Source organism: Prosopis cineraria, unplaced genomic scaffold, assembly GCF_029017545.1.
Source record: "Prosopis cineraria cultivar Desert tree isolate PC_DT_omini unplaced genomic scaffold, ASM2901754v1 PC196, whole genome shotgun sequence".
NCBI lineage: Eukaryota > Viridiplantae > Streptophyta > Magnoliopsida > Fabales > Fabaceae > Prosopis > Prosopis cineraria.
In genome coordinates, this window is record NW_026555523.1 from 1 (window position 1) to 12,796 (window position 12,796).

A 12,796-nucleotide genomic window follows, 5' to 3' on the forward strand; every position below is an offset into this window, starting at 1 on the left:
AATCTCACCCTCTTCGCGTGATCGACACCAATCCTGTCCAGATCAAATCTGTATGTACATATATATATATATATATAGTTGAGATATGATATTGATTTTTTTAATCTTTATAAATTTTCAATTCACTGTACAATTTTTGAATGTGAGTTATCTAAATTAAATTTAAACGGGGTAGACCTCACCGCAACGATCAACGGTCATCGCTAAGTACGCCGAGTCTTCTCTTTCCTTTCTAATTCCTCGCTTCAGCCCGCAAGCTAAGTGAGTTTTTATCATCTGGATTGACTTGTGATTCGCACCACAGTGTTTATCAGTGTGATAAAATTTAAAACCGTTTAGACTATACGGAGTATACTTAAATAGTCAATATATAACAAATATAAAAATTTAATATTAAATTAAAATTTTTAAATTAAACCTAGACCAAATTAAAAATAAAAAAATTTATTAAAATATTTTATAATTTTTAATATAATAATACTTTACTTGGACCCTAGATGAACATCCAAGGATTCTTCTTCCTCCCCTCATAGCCAACCTCCATAGCCTATACTCACATTGCCACCTTCTTCTCTCTTTGCCATAGTTGCCATGGGAGCTTTTCGTCGTCCATTCCAACCCATCAAAGAGTGCACGACCAATGAACGACAGAAACAAACTGTCGTTTCTGACTTAGACGGCACGCTTCTCTTGTCGTGAAGCGCTTTCCCTTACTACATACTTGTAACTCTCGAAGCCCAAAGCTTCCTCTGGGGACTCCTCCTCGCTTCCGTCCCCTTCGTGTATTTCACATACTTGTTCGTCTTTGAAATCATGGCAATTAAAACTCTCATCTTCATCTCCTTTGCCGGACTCAAGACTAGAGACTTGGGGCTAGTGTCGAGGTTAGTGTTGCCCAAATTCTATGCCGATGACATCTACTTGGAGACATGGCGGGCGTTCAATTAGTTTGGAAAGAGGCACACCGTGACGGCGAGTTCGATGTTGATGGTGGAGCCTTTCATAAAGAGGTTTCTTGAGGCCGACAAGGTCGTTGGGACAGAGCTGAAAGTGAAAAAATCTGGGAGGGCACTAATAGGACTTGTTAAGTTCACGGATTATGTTGCTAAGATGCTTTCGCATAGGAGCATTTAGCTTTAGCTTGTAAGTGTAAAACTTAATTATAAGCCTTCTCAGTTTGATGGTTGAGCTACCACCAAACTTCTCTTTTAAGGCGCCCCACATGGCTTGGGTAGTAGAGTGCTTCTCAAATTTGCACATCAGATCGTCCGCCATAGCACTTAAAAATGTTATTCGTGCGATGCTTTTTTTCGTTTCCATGCCGCAAATGCCTATAGTCTCTTTATGCTAAATCGAGTTTCCTACTTCAGGCTTAGCCATGACCACATTCAGTGGTTTGTTCTTTCAAATATATGACACTTTATGATGCCAGATATATCCTTGTTTAACTTGTTGCCCTTATTCAATTTAGCAAAAATGCCTTTTGTTGTCATTTTCAGTTTTGAGACAAAACTATCCCATATTAATAGTTTTATATATTAAACCAAGAATAAAATACTCATAAGAAACATACAATGTCTTATATTTGTATTATTCTTTAGAGTGATAACAACTCTATTAGATCAACGATCAGGAGGTTACATTTATATCTTCCATCACATTGATTCTAACAAAATTACTATCATCTATAAAAATTTTTTCAAATATATATTTTTTATAATCATTATATATAGCTCTTAAATGACTTATCACTTTAAAGCTCCCACTTAAATAAAGTATATATAAAGTAATAAAAAAAATTATAAAATAACATGCTTCATATATATCATAAATCATCAAAGTTTGAATATAACATAAGTTGACTAAAAATAAATTCTTGAAAAAAAAAAAAAAAATACTTAACGTACAGACTAAAAAGACAACTCTTATTTATATCTTTATATTTTTTTTATACTTTAATCCCCTTGATGGCTCTATTCTATAGAGGCTTTCCTGAGTACGACTTGTTTTACTTATTATGTTACACAAGTTCTTTCCTAAATTGTTTGAAAATTTCTCCTATAACCAGGGCTTGTATTTCTTTTATTATGAAGCTTGAATATGCTCTTATTATTGGATAAATTTGATCCGACTCTTTAATTCTTTTAGTTTTTTTTTCTATATTTATGATTATTGAGGCTGTAAAAGGTTGTTTTACATCTTTATCTTCATCTTGAAGATTCTTATCACCCTCTGGTTCATATTTTGGTCCTTCCAACATGCGCACCTTTTAGGTCCCTCTGGCACATTTTTGATATCAAACATTGGGATCCTCTTCAAGATCAGAATCCTTATTTTTAGGTTCATACTCCTCTTTCTCCTCTTTGAGGGGTTCAGGGTCAGAATCATTACTAAAAGGCTCATAATCTAGCTCATCCAGATATTTAATGCTAATGGAATAATTTTGTAGGTTATCAGTGCTGTCAAAAGCCTTTCGCTTCATATTTTCCTAATTTTTTTTAATGACTAAACTTCTAAAATACACTGAATAATTTAAAAATAAATTCCTATTTTATCTCAAATATAGGTGAATAATATATCCAAATGAAGATCTCGAATTCATGAATTTTTTAAAAAACAAACTGTGTCCCAATCTAGTTTTATAAGAGCCTACACGCGCTTCAAGCACATTTATGAATTAAGAAAATTTTGAAAAAAATTAAAAAATAAAATATTTCACTCTTGACGGAGGCGCGTGCACTACATGCGTCGCCTTCTCGTGCTCTGGTGATGACATGCCCCAGTGCATTGTGCTCCACGCACCAACAGCTTTTGGGTGGGGTTAATCACGCACAAATGAAGCCTCTCGATGGGTCCCACACTCCACGTGTCCAAATATATATATATAGTTTTTTCTTTGAATTCAAATTATTATTAATTTTATTTATTTATTTTAAAAAAATTTATTTGATTTTGGGTCGGGGTTTTCTGTACCCGACCCCATGGACCCACAACCCAAAAACACACAAAAAAATGTTTTGTTGGGCTTTTGAGCTCAAAACTATTTTTTTATAGGCTTGAGTGAGCTCAGAAGCAAAATTTTTTTAAAAAAATTGAACAACACATCAAAATGACGTGTCACTTTGATGATGACAAAAAAACAACACATCGTTTCTATCGTCATATACCTCCAACCAGGTTAGCTCGACTTAGTTCCTTCGGCGAGTTGAGTCTGTCGACTTGAAATCTTCTGAAGCCCATATCTCCTCTATCCGATCTCCATTTTTGCACGTTCTTAGTGTCATTTTCTTTTTCTTTTTGAGCTCTACACGTTTATATAATTCTTTTGTCCAAAACACTTAGTTTTAAACACCCATTAGTTACGTTATTACTTTTGGCACTATAGATCACATGCAGAACGTTTATAGCATATAAACATGTTTATTTGGAGAGAATAATGATAAAAAACAAAGTAAATATGGACAGCAACAAATTATGTGAAAGAAAAAAAGTAAATACAGAACTGTTAGATTTGTATGGATATGGATAAACAAATCATCATATGTTCTTCAAACACAAGAAACGCAGCCCAAAAAAACTAATTGCTCTATACCATTATAAGTTTTTGAGGAGGAATCCATACTTGTTAATGTGTGAACAAAGTTACAGACCGAACTTGATTCTTACACTTACAACAAATGCACGCAAAAAAGATGAGAATAGAGGAAAAATTGAGAGAGCGAGTTACTGACTTCTGTTCGTTAACCAAAAATTGAGGGAATTGCCACCCATAAGCGAACGCAAATATGGAAACATGCAGATACGGTTATCTCAGCCATTCCCTCTCAAGCTCAAAAGGTTAAAAATACAAAAGGAAAAAATTACATTTGAGGACCTAAGTAAATTGCACATTGAACCCAAGCTTTTCTCATAATTATGACAAAACCCCATTTCTTAATTTAGGCTTATATTTGGGTTTGATCTACTAAGGGTGGATAACCCAATAGGAAGAAAACAAAAGGAGAAGTGACCTTTATGCACATTATTTTTATGTGTATAAGAATATAATTTCATGGTAGAAAAAATTTAAAAAAGTAGTGTGAAATTAATTTCTGACCATTTATTCATTTTAAAATAATATTATACATTGGAATAACATATTAAGTTGTAAAAAATCACATCATTTACTAATAAAAAAGAGGTGTTGGTTCAAATTATGTTGAAGCATGATAATCCCTAGCTAATTTTTTGGTTGATTCTCCACTCCTTGTTTTGGATGGAAATTAAATAATGAAGGGCCATAAAGTATAGCAAAAAATGAATTTTCCCTCCTCTTCCTCTCTAACATACTTTCCTTTTTTGAAGAAGTTTATCTTTTTAAAAAAGAAAAATAAAATTTTATGTCTTATAAAAAATTAAAACGAGGGAAAATATTAAAAGAAAACTTCAGAAATTCATAAATACAAGTTTAGAGGATTTGCTACCAGTTTATAAAATATTTCCCCTTCCTTTCTCTCTTCTCTGTGTTAAACTGTAATCCTTTCCTACCTTCTAGCTCCTGCCACTGAATCAAACATTGTGTGTGTGTGTGTGTTCCTCTGATCTACCTCATCAGTGCCAAGAACAAAGTGTGAGCCACAACCAAGAAAAAAACTTCTAATCATTCAAGTTATCTTCCATGACGGACGTTTTACTCAGAGGCCAACGCCTTTAATGGCACTTGTGATCTTCCTTTGGCTACTCATTGGCATCATACTCTGCATCTTAAGGGTATATCTCAACAGTCCTTTACCTGAAAAACTCGTCTGGTACCCCTCCAAGCTTCTCCACGTCGGCGTCAGAATCCTTGTTAAGGGCACCCCACCCACTCCCCCAAAGAATGCCCAAACTGGCATCCTATTCGTCTGCAACCACCGTACGGTCGTCGATCCTATAGTTACCGCAGTTGCTCTTAAGAGAAAAGTCAGCTGTGTCACCTACAGCATAAGCAAGTTCAGTGAATTAACATCGCCTATCGAAACCGTTGCTCTGTCCAGAGAAAGAGAGAAAGATGCAGAAAATATAAAGAGGCTGCTTCAGGAAGGTGACCTCGTGATTTTTCCTGAAGAAACCACGTGCAGAGAACCATTTCTGTTAAGGATCAGTGCTCTGTTTGCTCAATTAACTGATAGGATCGTTCCTGTGGCTATTAACACGAAGCAGACTGTGTTCCATGGGACCAAGGTTGGAGGGCATAAGATTTTAGACCCTTACTTTGTGTTCATGAACCCCATGCATGCCTACATTTGATATCACTTTTCTGAACCAGCTTCCCACTGAGCTCACCTGTATGGAAGGGAAGTCCGAGTTTTGAAGTCGCGAATTATATTCAGATGGCTCTTGCGGGGACGTTAGTGTTTGAGTGCACGAGTCTGACGAGAAAAGATAAGTTTGCTGTGCTTGCTGGCAGTGACGGAGCTAGAACCTCAGGGATAAAATATAATTAAAAATAAATAATTTTAATAAATAAAATTTTAAATTCATATATTATAATTATGATTTCATATTTAAAAACATTAAATATGAAATAAAAGTAAAAGATATAAAAAAATTGTTGTGAAAAATTTGGACTTGATATATGAAAATGAAAATAAAAAATAAAGGCATATTCAATATCAGTGAGTTTACAATTTATGTTTAAAATTTACAATTTGTATATATAAAATATTTAAATAGTAGATATAAATGAAAAGTAGGTGGCTTCAGTAATAAATGTAAGGTTGTAAAATATCAAGAATACAGGAGATGTAAAAGATTAAATCGTACACAAGCTACTTGTAAAGATGAGGTATTTCTATTTTTTGATGTAAAATAAAGAGTATTTTATAGAATGAAAAGAAAGCATTAATGGTGCATAAAACTTCCATGGTTTTCAACGTTCAACTGTTTCTAGTCCCCCCCCCCCCCAATTGAAGTGTTCGAGATTTCAATGATGCAAGGCATTAACATTTAACGCCTCATTGCTCGCAAGAAATTACACCCAACTCGGGGGGTGCACTTGCCCCCGGCTTCAACGTGGCTCCGCCACTGCTTGCTGGAACTGATGGTAGGGTTCCTATGAAGGAGAAGAAGAACAAGAAAGCTTGATATATGGTTTGAAAGTTGCCAACAGATTGGATCCCGTTGTCCACCCACTCAATAAATACGTTAATTACTTTTTAAAATAAAGATCTCAATTATTATTAGATTTTTATCAATATTTAAAAATTATTAAGATATACTTCCTTCAAAAATGCATGATAACCCTCACAATTATAACACCTGTCATATAGAATTAATTTGCAATTTGCAATATGATATGCGAGGTGAAATTTGGTGTTTTTTTAGTATTAATAAATGACAAAATATTTAATAGTCGATTAAATAGACGATTGCTATTCGACTCATTGAATGAGTAGATTTCATACCACTTATTACATCCATATCCTCCACCCCTTCTCTTCTTGTTTGCTGGGTCATCTCTATTATTAATTTTTTTTATCTCTTTTTATCTATGACTTTAAAATTAATATATATTGATACTATTTGATTTCAGAGTGAACGTTAAATTAAATATCAAAAATATATAGTGTATCACTATAAATTTACCAATGATATTACTTTCTCTGTTTTTATTCATAGGATAAAATTATCTAATTCTTGCGTATTAAGTAAACTAACTTAAATAATTCATGCCTTAAGCACATTTATATTTTTCCAGTTCTATCCTTATTTAATTTTATTTGCTATCTTTTAATAGGAAAAAAATATTTATAGTAAGTCATTTCATACATTTAATGGGAGCATATCAAGAAAAATATTAAATACTTCTCAAATTTATATTTTTTTTTCTTATAGATAAAAATAGATCATCATCCAAAATTTTATCCAAGCAAGAGTATAATTTTATTAAGGCACTTGATCCTTGTATAATTTTACGGATTATGGGCTTAATTAAGATATATCACTTCATTAGAACATTTTGAATATGACTTGTATTATACTCTAGTTAACACGCGTGATGCTGGTTGTTTGGCTTGCAGCTGTTTTATTTTTAGATGTTGTGTTTGGTATGGGACGGTTGATTTATATCTTTTTATTGTGTAACATTATAAGAGATTTATATAGTGAATTATGTTTTTTTCTATTCTCGCTCTACATTGTCAGGGAAAAAAAAAAACCAACTGAATTGTGTTTGTATATGTCATACTAAAGAATTGAAAAAAAAAATTGAGACCTAAATTTTTGTATATAATAATAACGTTATTTTAATTTTTTATTATTATGGGGTGCGTTTTATTATTTTCAAATATAAAAATGACAATAACTATCTTATCCCGATATTCTCGTTTAATGTTTAACAAGGTTGTAGATTATTAAACTCGTGAATTTAAATAAATTCTTGATAGGGATATAAATTCAAAACCTAAATTTAAATCATAAACTCATAAAAATTTAACTCTATTAATAAATAGCATTTAAAAATATATGATTAAATAATTAAAATATAAAATATGATTACAATTTAATTTAAATATATTTTAAATATAAATTATTGAAATTAAATTCATCTACATTCATATATTATTACACTTAATATAGAAATTTTAAAATAGGGCAACTTATATTGAGTATTTTTTATTCTTTTTTAATTAATATTACTTTTAGTTTTGTTGAGTTTTATTTTTTATTGAATCGGGTCCCACTGCTTCTATGAATCAAGTTTAACATGGTATGCACCTATCTTAGTTAATAAGTTTATGAGCAGGTTGGCACAATTTTATAAGGTAAAAATATAAAAATGATAAACTTGAAAAGCCAACTTGCTAGTTTAACCAAACTTTATTTAATATGATTTTATGAACAAATTAATACAATTTGTAAGATAAAAACATATAAATGATAAATTCAAAAAGTCAACTCAAGAATTTGACAACAATTATATTTAATGTTTATAATCAACATTCTTTGAATTGTGTCTGTGTCTTCTAATTAATAAATTCTATGTAGGGTAACTTTAACTAATTTTAGCAATTGAACTAGTTTTTTTTGATTGTGTTTTGGAATGACAGTTAGGATTCATTCTATATATAATATAATATAATATTGGCTTAAATAAATTCTTTGATTGTGTTGAACAAGAAGCATATTCTTCGATGGGCAGAGACCACAACAATACTCTGTTTTGCTCTGTTTTTCTTTTTCTTTTCCCCTTTTGGTAAAACGGAGGTAATCAAAATAACGTACGTTTGCAACAATTGGGAGAATGTTATTGCAACAGCCGTCCATGACGTGTCCAGTAACGCATTAACATGGCCGATCAGTTTAATAAGTTTGGACCATTGTTTTCAACCATCATTTGGCTATGATTTACGCGTAGTTTCATGACTACTTTATAATATATTTTTCAGTTTGGTTAAGGATATGAACATCTGCACGATGATGACATTTATTTCTTCCTGATGACGATGACTCTGAAAACCCAGGTGCAAATGAAATTGGAAGCAATTTTATTTTATTTTCTTAAAAAAAGTTAGGAGCTTCTTTCTTTTTTTTTCCCCCATACTGCGCATAGTATATATCTTGGGACTACCTCGACTTGAATTGAAGGGCCTTAACGGGGCTCTGATTAATTCAGACTGGACACTTATCAGGCCATTTTAGGCAGCAACAGACAACTTCTTTGGCCGAATATTTAACGCCGCTGCATTCTCAACCAGGACTTAAATTCAAGACTTGTGATCATCTTTGAGCTTCTTTCATTGCTTATGATCTTGATTATGCTGTCACCATTCAGAACTTTCTCTGAATGTTGACTGAACTGATACGGCTTCAAAGAATGTTTGGCCCTTAACCAGCTCATCAAATATTAATACTGTTATGCTATGTGTTAATTAGTCCTTGCTTCAATATTTGAAAATATAAAGATTAACAGATATGGATTAATAGTTCATACTGTCAAAGTTAGTCGGTTTCTAATAGACTATACTCTGTCATAGGTTTCCCAAGGGTTACATACATAGGTACGTATATATGTTAAAATTTATCAACATGTAAATGCCAAACATTATATGATACATGACATCCACTGTGCTGGCCAAAAAAATAAATAAATAAAAGAAAAGACATCCGTTGTACGGACTCTAGAAGCGAACTGCATTTTTCATACTTTATTTATGGGCTATTCAACTTGTTAGAATTTTTTGCAATACATATTGATAGATAAATAAATTATAATATGAGATATATATAGCCAGGCTTGCATATATACATACATTGGCAAAAAAAAAAAAACACATACATATATACATATCAACTAATTAATATTGAGAAAAGCTAGCAATATGGAAACATTTGTTGCAAATATGTGATTACTATTGCTGGTAATTCAAGCTCTGGGCTTATTCTAACCGGCCTTAATTCGAGTTGGTTTTAGTTATATTGGGTTTAAAATACCCAAAAATTTATAATATTTTGGATTTATTTGAGCTTGCCAAAATACTTGAATTATTAAATATTATTTTAATTTTTTTAACCAATTCAATTTTTTATATTTAAAAATAAATATTTTATTTTATTTTATTAATAATAAAAATTTTCTAACATTTAGGCTAAACCCATTTGGCTTTTGGCTTGTCTCAAATTTTTTTGAATTTATTCAGGTAGTCCAATAAGCTTGAAGTAAATAATTTCTTATTAACTTCCAAGCTTGGCTGGTTTGAGGTTTTTTGAGATTATTCAAATTGGTCCAAATTACTGACTCAATTATTATTATATTGCATAGAGAAAATGTAAGGCATTTTATCTATCTGTTTTATTTATTAGTCATTTTTAATTAATTTATAAAAACTAAAAAATAGTTAAAATTTGTTATATTATTAAATTTACCTAATCTTTTTATATGTATTCTTAATTCAAGCAATAAATTCTAACTCAGTTATATTGTACGTATACTTTTCCATCATTCTCTTTACCATGATTATTCAATAATAATGTCCATACTAGATGTACAATTGAAAGGAAATTAATTGCTTCATTTTTTGACCAAGAAAATTAATTGCTTCGTAGATTTTGTAAAATAATTTTTATATAGAGAAACATGGAAAAACTTCTAAAAATGTAACTTATAAGGGGAAAAAAAGGAGCATGAAGAATATTGAAAATCATACGATGCACAAATCATAAACAATGTGACTCCCTAGAATTTAAATTTACATATATGAAGCACATGACCGCAAGTTTAGTCCTATCAAACTTCACCATTATAGACTTTCCATAAAGCAGCCTGGTCTCTGCACGTCAATTAGATAAGATCGCCGCGGGTTGAGCAATTGCCTTGGCTCTCTCTCTCTCTCTCTCTCTCTCTCTCTCATAACATGGTTTTCTTACCTCTCTATCACGCCTTCTGTACGTACGTCGCATCACATGCTCGGTCTCATGTTTTTTTTCAGTTGAAATTTAATTGAAAGATAACTTTACTTGCACAGTAACTAATTTTAAGATAGGATGTAACATGCAAATGATCAGTGTCAATTTCAATAAATCGTCCCCGTCTCAGTTACATGCGTGTCTCTGCCATGCATTGCCCAATCTGATCAAGCATGCATTTGTCAAGACGAGATGTCGCCTGGTTAGGTTTCATATCACATTGCCTGTATGCATGAACCCATCGTCACTACCCCCAAAAAAAAAAAACATTTTGGCAAAGTTTAGAAGTTACTCATTAAAAGTTTTTAACGGCAAAAAAATCATCACTATAACAATCATTGCAAATAATTTTTTTGCAGTGATAATATTTGTCTTTACTATATTTTTAGTGGCAACAAATGTCGTTTCTAAATATTTTTTTGTTACTAAAAGTATTTTTTGTGGCGACAAGTATCACCACTAAAAGTTTTTTTTAAAATAATAATTAATTTTATATCACATCACTCTATCATGGGTGCATCATGTGATATAGTCACCTGCCATATATGCGACAGGTGATGCCACATCACCCCGCCACCTCATGCCATGCCACCATTTTGTGCTACGTCACCCGCCACATGTGTACCTTCTCAAGCTATCTCATGCAACACGTCACCGCCACATGAGCATGTCACCTACCACATATGTGCCTCCTCAAACCACCTCATGCGTCACGTTACTACCATGTGTCATGTCATATATTTATTGTAAAATATAACAAAGTCAAGTTTTGAACTCTTGATCTCTCCCACCTCCAAACCTTAAACATCTCTTTTTTATCAATTGAACTGAAATATATCTGCAATTATCATATGTAAAATTCAATATATATTATGTAACTACATACATATATATCAAATAATATATTATTAAAAAGATATACATACAATATATTTTATTTTCAATTATTAATATGACAAAATAATTTATATGAATATTAAAATTATAATTTTAATAAAATATTATTTTTTACTAGCAAATATTATTTTTGTTAGAAAAATGAATTTAAAATAAATATTTTTTAAATATTAAATAATATTCTTATATACATTGTAACCAATTTTAAAAATTTATTATTATTTTTAAATGAAAATTATTAATTATACAATTTATTTATAAATATGTATTATATTATTTTATGTTAAATATCTTTTAATATTTTCTTCTCCATATTTTTCTCAAAAATTAATAAACTAAATGATTAAATTTTTATCTTCTCTCAAAATAGCTAAATGTTTCCTCCTCTTTTATTAAAAATATATTTTATTGATAATTTTTCAATATCTTAAAAAAATATTTTAAAAAGAAATTAATTTTAACCACATAAATTTTGTTAATAGTCATTTTGAATAATTTAAAAAATGAATACTAATAACTTTTACAATATATGATAATTACAAAAATCTCATACATAATCAATCTAGTTAACATCTAATCATCCTCAACCTCATAGCTAAGTGGATTTGAATAGTTATTTATGTTATTTTTAATAATAATTAGTTGTAAAAATGTTATCAGGAACTTCTTTTTTATAACAATGAAAACCCAAATATACTAGAAGAAATTATATAAAATCATTGTTCAAAAGCCATTAGAGCTCAGTAAAAAAAGTAGACACCATATATATATCAAGGTAAGCATCAAGTGCGCAATATGTCAAGTAGTCTATAATATTATTTGCATCTTGTAATATTTGTACAACTTTAACGTCCCAATACCATTTATGTATTTGTATGTAAGTAATAATTTATATATAACTTAACTTAATTATAATTGAAAGTAAGAGCCCATCAAAATTTTAATTTATCACATTAAAATACTAGCTTAATAACATAATTTTTAAAAAAATATGAGCTATATATGTCTAAAAAAACTATGAATAATAAAAAATTAGAAATAATTTAATAATTAAACTTAGCACATCTTGACTATTATTTTTTTGTTTCAAGATCCTATTTCTAATTCTGTATATAAAATAAGAAATTTAACTTCATAAATATATTTTTAATGATTTTATTTAATGTCAAATTTTTAAAACAATTCATAAAATTTTTAAAAAAATTTAAATTATAATTTTGTGAATTATTTCATGTAATTTATAATTATGTTTAATTTTTTAAAAGTACTTTTATTATATAAAATACTTTTAATTTTTAAATTATTTTTTATAAAAATATTTTTTGCAGCAATAAATGTCGATGTCAAAAGTAAATTTTTGGTGGCGATATATCAAGTTAGCCACCAAAACCAAAAGTGAATTTTTGACAGTAACTTTGAGTTGTCGCAACTAAAAATTGTTATCAAAAAAATTTTTTTTTGTAATGCATATTCA

General features: G+C 30.2%; 1 pseudogene; it reads left to right on the forward strand.

The window, feature by feature from the left end:
* The first annotated feature begins 547 nt into the window (after positions 1–547).
* LOC129295825 (glycerol-3-phosphate 2-O-acyltransferase 6-like) lies at positions 548–5,465 on the forward strand (annotated as a pseudogene).
* Positions 5,466–12,796: the final 7,331 nt, after the last annotated feature.